Source organism: Triticum aestivum, chromosome 4A (genome assembly GCF_018294505.1).
Source record: "Triticum aestivum cultivar Chinese Spring chromosome 4A, IWGSC CS RefSeq v2.1, whole genome shotgun sequence".
Lineage (NCBI taxonomy): Eukaryota > Viridiplantae > Streptophyta > Magnoliopsida > Poales > Poaceae > Triticum > Triticum aestivum.
The window spans coordinates 742542774-742548773 of NC_057803.1; positions in this window are offsets into that span (position 1 = coordinate 742542774).

Consider the following 6000-nt stretch of genomic DNA (forward strand, 5'->3'; position numbering starts at 1 on the left):
GCCTATGTTAAGATGATGGTACACTTCATGCTGCATAGCCGGTCTCAAGCCCGGAAAAAGGAAGAGGGGCTAAACTCTGTTTATTATAAAATTGTGTGATCGTGTGATCGAGATTGTGTGATCTAATCCTAGCGTCGCCTAGTTGTTTTTCTGGGGTTTTTAGGTTGCGCAATACTGGAAACACAAGCAGCGTTCACGCCGGTGGGCCGGCCCAGTCCTGCGTCACCCAGGTGCGTTGAGCTCCTGTTTATGCGTCTAAGGAGATCCCAAAGGTTCTGACCTGTTGTGATGCAAGATGATGTTCAAAGTGGAAGGCTTTTCTAGGCATCAAAGTTTTTTTTCCTAGCGCTCGGGCTAGGGTTTAAGCTTCCTTTGGCGGCGCCGTCGCCAACTGTTTTGCATTGGCCGATCGCAAGTCCCATTGATACGTTTCCAACGTATCTATAATTTTGATTGTTTCATGCTATTATATTATCAATCTTTGATACTTTATATGCATTTTTATTCTATTTTATATTATTTTTAGGGACTAATTCTGCTTGTTTTTGCCTTTTTCGGAAGATCAATATCAAACGAAGTCAGAAAACAATAAAAATTTCCGGTGATTTTTTCTGGACCAAAAGGGACACTAGAAGCTTCGGGAGAAGATGAGACGTGCTACGGGAGAGCCATGAGCTCACAGAGCGCGCCCCCCTAAGCTCGTGGGCCCCACGTAGCTCCAGAGGAAGCAGGAGGCGGCGGCTACGCTTCTATGGCGGAGAACCCCTTGTAGGTACAGAAGAGAGAGCAGAGGCAGATCCCTGGCTAGGTACATGAGAGAGAGGAACAGACATGACATGGGGGATTCTTTTCTAACCTTAGCATGCATCACCATGGTCCGGTGGCACGGGAGATAAAACAGGGGAAAGAAGGTAGGGAACATGAGAGAAGACAGAGCAGGACAGAATTGAACTGCACTTCAAGTTTTATTCTACAAAATGTAACAATAGTTTCCCCTTGCACTGCATCCAGTCCCTCTCTTTTTAATCCTAGGGCTCGAGCCGGTCGGGTGCACAGGATACGTTCTCACAAAGCAAAGAACCTCACGAACAGCTGCTGGGAGCGACCATGGAACTGGCAACCTGCTCCTCCTCACAGATGAGACAAGCTGCAGGCGGGCGTCAAGTTGATTGATATGTACAACCACACATGCCGATGCTTCTTGTGTCGATGATATCAACGCCCTCATATCTTCTGGCTCGATCGCCCCCACAACTTCCTCTTCTTGAGGAATGTCGACGGCAAGATCGAGGAAGGAAGGTTGCTTCGCGACGGGGAATGGGTCGCGCCGGGGTCCGAGATGGTACTGCTCGACTGCGTCGTGCACGTTGGTCACCTCGTGCACCCGGATCGGCGCCGGCTCACCCTTGCGCCGGGTGATCTATCGCCCAAGGCTCTCTCTCCGGCGTGGACTTCGCAAAGGCCGGGATCACGGTTCGAGGTTCTGGCCGTCGAAGGGGACGAACCGGAAGTGGATGTGGAGGCGGATTGCTTGGTGTTGGCGAGTCAGGTTGCAGACGCGGCTCTCTCCGGTGCTGAGCGTGACGAAGGTGGGCAATGGTCTACTGTGAAATCCAGGAGGAGGAAGACGAAGGAGGAGATTGCGGAAGAATTCTGGGTGGATGTCGGGTATCCCACACCGGCGTCGCGGTTTTGGGAGCGAGGCTCGTCGTCAACCTTGTCCCAATCCAGGCAGGTGAGAGATAGTCCAGTTTCTTCTAATGTCGAATCTTCTGGTCGCAGGTCTTCACCGGAGCGCCTCGCTATCGGGCCGCCGGCGCGGACGGCCTCCCGTGGAGTGCAGATGCGCCCATGGAAGGGCCCGTTGCCGAGGCCGCGACCTCTGCTTCCGGTGGCACTTGCTGACTTCCTCCCGGAATCGACGTCGGCGGCGGTGGCTGATCGGCCGGCGCTGATTGCGGATCAAGATGGAGACGGGTTTCAAAATCAAATTGCGCCACCATGTGGGGACGGGCCCAAGGTGTTGGACGTGCCAAAACCGGCCTTGCGCCTGGGCCGTACGATGCGATGGATCGATCTAACAAGGAGACCATCAGGAATACGTAACCCTACCATGTCTGCTGCCCCCACATCATCCAACACTACTCGTCCCGAGCCGCCGCCTTCCTTCGCCCAAGTGTTGCTGGGAAGATCGTCAACCATGTCCGGCCGTCCGAATCAGCCGCCCAAGGGCTCGGGACATGTAGCTCCTCTTCCGCCCGCTGCATCAACACCAGGGAGCTCCGCTGGCTTTGGTGCGTCCGCCGGACCTTTCCGTTTTGGCGCGCCTTCATCCCATGCATCTGCGGCTGCGTCAGCCATTCCAATGGCGCAGCTTCGGCGCAAGCTCCGGTAACTTTCGGCGCCGGATACCAGCCGGCACAAGGGGCCTCTCGCCGTTCCAAGGGCAAGCGCAAGGGGGGTCGCCGCGATGCCGCTGCTACCACTGCAGTCCCCCCGGCTGCGCTCCCAACGCCTGTGTTTCCGCCGGCGGCAGCGCCGGCCGTGCCGGCCCATCAAGTTCAAGGCTCCACGGTTGATGCTTCTGGCTCTACAACCACGGGTGCTATGACAGGGCAGCTTGTGAAAGGTAAAATAATCGGTTTCTGGTGCTTCAAGTGCAGGTGCGACAAGCACATGTCCAAGGACTGCACAGCGGTTCACTACTGTTATATATGTGACAACTACAAGCATCCCCTCCACGGCTGCACTGTACTCAAGCAACCTAGGCCTTGCGCATCGCTCGGTGGACACGGAATACTCAATGCTATGTTTGTTCAGTTGCCGGACTCACTGTTCAAGGAACATCTTGCACCCCCATCTTTGCCGACAGCTTTGGTTAAGATTTCTGATGGTTCTTTGACTGCCGCTGTGGTGGAGGCTGAGGTCGCTAAGATCGTCTCCCTACAGACTTCTTGGAAGTGGGAGGCCATTCCTCATGGGGCCGATTCTTTCTTGGTGTCTTTCCCTTCCATAGAGGTTTTGCAGCGAGTGCCAGCTTTTGAGTACAATGTCAAGTCACATGATGTGAAGATCTTTTTTAGTGAATGGAAAGTCGAGGAGGCTGGATCCCTACATCCATTACAACCAGTTTGGGTTCATGTCACCGGCGTCCCACCCCCTCTCCGACACTTCCTTGGTCTGTGGGCGGTTGGATCCGTTATTGGCGCAACACAGGATGTTGACTTGTTATGCTTGCGGCGTCACGGTATTGTGCGAATCCAAGTTGATGTGCATTCTAAAGATATTTTCACCAAGCAGGATGGGAGTAATGAAGCTTCAGTCTCCTCTGATGTTTACGTCAAGCTAAATGGGTATGAGTTCCAGTATGTGCTCGAGGAGGATGACTATGTCTCGGATGCTGACTTCGTACCTCGTATTTGGGAGCGCCATGATGAACATGATGACGGTGCTAACCGAGACGAGGATATGCCGGACAGGGATGCTACCAAGAGAGCTAAAAACACTCAAAATGATTGTGGCAATACATCGTCAGGGGCTAGATATGGCACTAATGTGGTGTCTATGCAAACTTCTACTGTTAGCACTGTGCAACACCCTGCTGCAGTCCTTCCGAGTATGACACATGCAGAACATACTGATGGTCAAGATATCCAGAGGTCTGTGGAGCCGGAGGGAGAGGCAGCCACGGTTGTGCGTGCTGCAAGCTCGCTCATGGATGCATGTGCACCGAAGAAGCATGCACTGGCCATGGCTAGCTCCGTGCATGGCCAGCTGGCCGTGGGCACGGTGCATGAGCCCGTCGCTCACATGCATGTGGCTGGGGGCGCGCCTGCACAGCATGAAACGCATGCAGCAACCCCAGTCCCGATGCTCGGGCAGCTAGCTATGGGCAAGGATACGACGCCAACAGGGGCACGCAGCTGCTGCTACCTCGGTTCGCGTGCGAGGTTCCCCGACACTGTCTGAGTCGACTGCACCAGCATGTTCTCCGGTCGCTGTGATTCCACTCGGTCCAGCAGCGGTTCGTGCACATGGTTCTGCCGCGACGCCCGTTGCTACCGTTCCGGTTGGACCGTCGGCGCGTCCCTCTTCACCGACATGTGGGACATTACGGACCCCGACGGCTAAGCCGACGACACCAACGGCGACTATGTCTGGAGGGATTGCTTCGCCTCTCCGACGTAGTAACCGTCATGCCACCTCTGCCGATGGTTCCTCTACCACTGATGAGCACTCTAGCGAAGGCGATGCAACGCCAAGCCGTGAGAAATTTGAACCCCACGCCAGGTACCATGTCCGCTCAATCTTTTCTTTCTTTTTCAGATACTCGCATTAATAATAGCTTAAATAATGTTGGTGTATTTATGGGAAAGAATGATAAAGAAGTTAAACTGTCGGTTGGGGCACTTAAACACATGGAGATTGACCGTTTAAAGGTTTCTCCGAAGTGTAATAACACCCTATCTAACCCCGAAACCGAGGAGGATGATGAAGCGGATGCCAAATATGATGGTCCGCTAGTCTCCCACTTGGTTGGTGATATTACCGAGGTTGGTTTGGATGACGCAAGATCTGGGTCCATGTTTTGTGACTTCACAGCATCTTTGCGGAAATCTAAATCACAATCCTCTAAAATGAAACAAAAACCGCCCAAGAAGGCGAAAATTTCCACACCAATCCGAGTTTCCACATGAGAGGCATGTTTTGGAATAGCAGAGGTCTCTCAGACTTGGCTAAACATAAGCACGTCAGTGATTGTGTGCGAGAACACGAATTGGATTTTGTGGCAATTTCCGAGGCTGGTAAATGTGACTTCCGCCCGCACGTCCTCGATCACCTATCTGGTGGTTTCGACTACACATGGCATAGTCTACCAGCTCGTGGAAGGTCCGGAGGAATCCTTCTTGGGATACAGACCACGACAATGGACTTGTTGGCCTTTTCGACCGGTGAATTTCATATCAAATTTCACCTACGAAACAGGGCTGATAATTTTACATGGAGCCTGGTCACAGTCTATGGGGCTGCACAAGATGAGCATAAATCCGCTTTCCTTCGTGAACTGTAGAATCTGGCTAAGGATAACCCGTACCCAATGCTTATTGGAGGGGATTTCAATATCCTTAGGTACCAGGAGGAAAAAAATAATGACCACTTCGACGCTCACTGGCCTTTCCTATTCAATGCTGTGATTGATAGTTTGGACCTTCGGGAGGCTTGTATGTCGGGGCGGCAGTTCACTTGGGCTAATAACCGTTCTGTGCCAACGTACGAGAAGCTCGATAGGGTACTCATGGATACCGAATGGGAGCTAAAATTTCCTATGGTAACCATATGAGCCCTAGAGAGAATCGAGGCATTATCGGATCATGCACCAATCGTTCTTGATTCTAATTCTACGAGCCATTCTTCCCGCCACCCTTTCAAATTTGAATTGGCATGGCTGCACCAGGAAGGTTTTGTAGAAATAATCAAGAAAGTTTGGGAGAGGCCAGCCATTGGTCGTACACCGATTCAGAGATGGAATAATAAAATAAGGGCCATGAGGCAACACCTCTCTGGATGGGCGAAACACATCAATGGGTTATATAAAAAAGAAAAGCAGCACCTTTGTACCATCATTGATGACCTCGACAAAATTGCAGAGACCCGCACCTTATCTCAACATGAGTTTGAATTGAAAAATCAATCTAATGAGAAGGTTGCCCGTCTTCTGCGAGAAGAGGAGATCAAATACTACCAGAGGTCCAAAGCTGACTTCATCCTAATGGGAGATAGTAATACAAGATACTTCCAATTGCTCGCCAATGGTCGACATAGGAAGAAATGTATTCATAGTCTCCAACAGGATGAGGGGCGGATCGAAGGTCAAAGGGAGCTCAAAAACTATATCAGCAGCTACTACAAATCTCTGTTCGGAGCGTCGAATGAAGGAAATGTCACCCTTGACGAGACCCAAACAGATGATATTCCACAAGTCACGGCAGAAGAGAATGA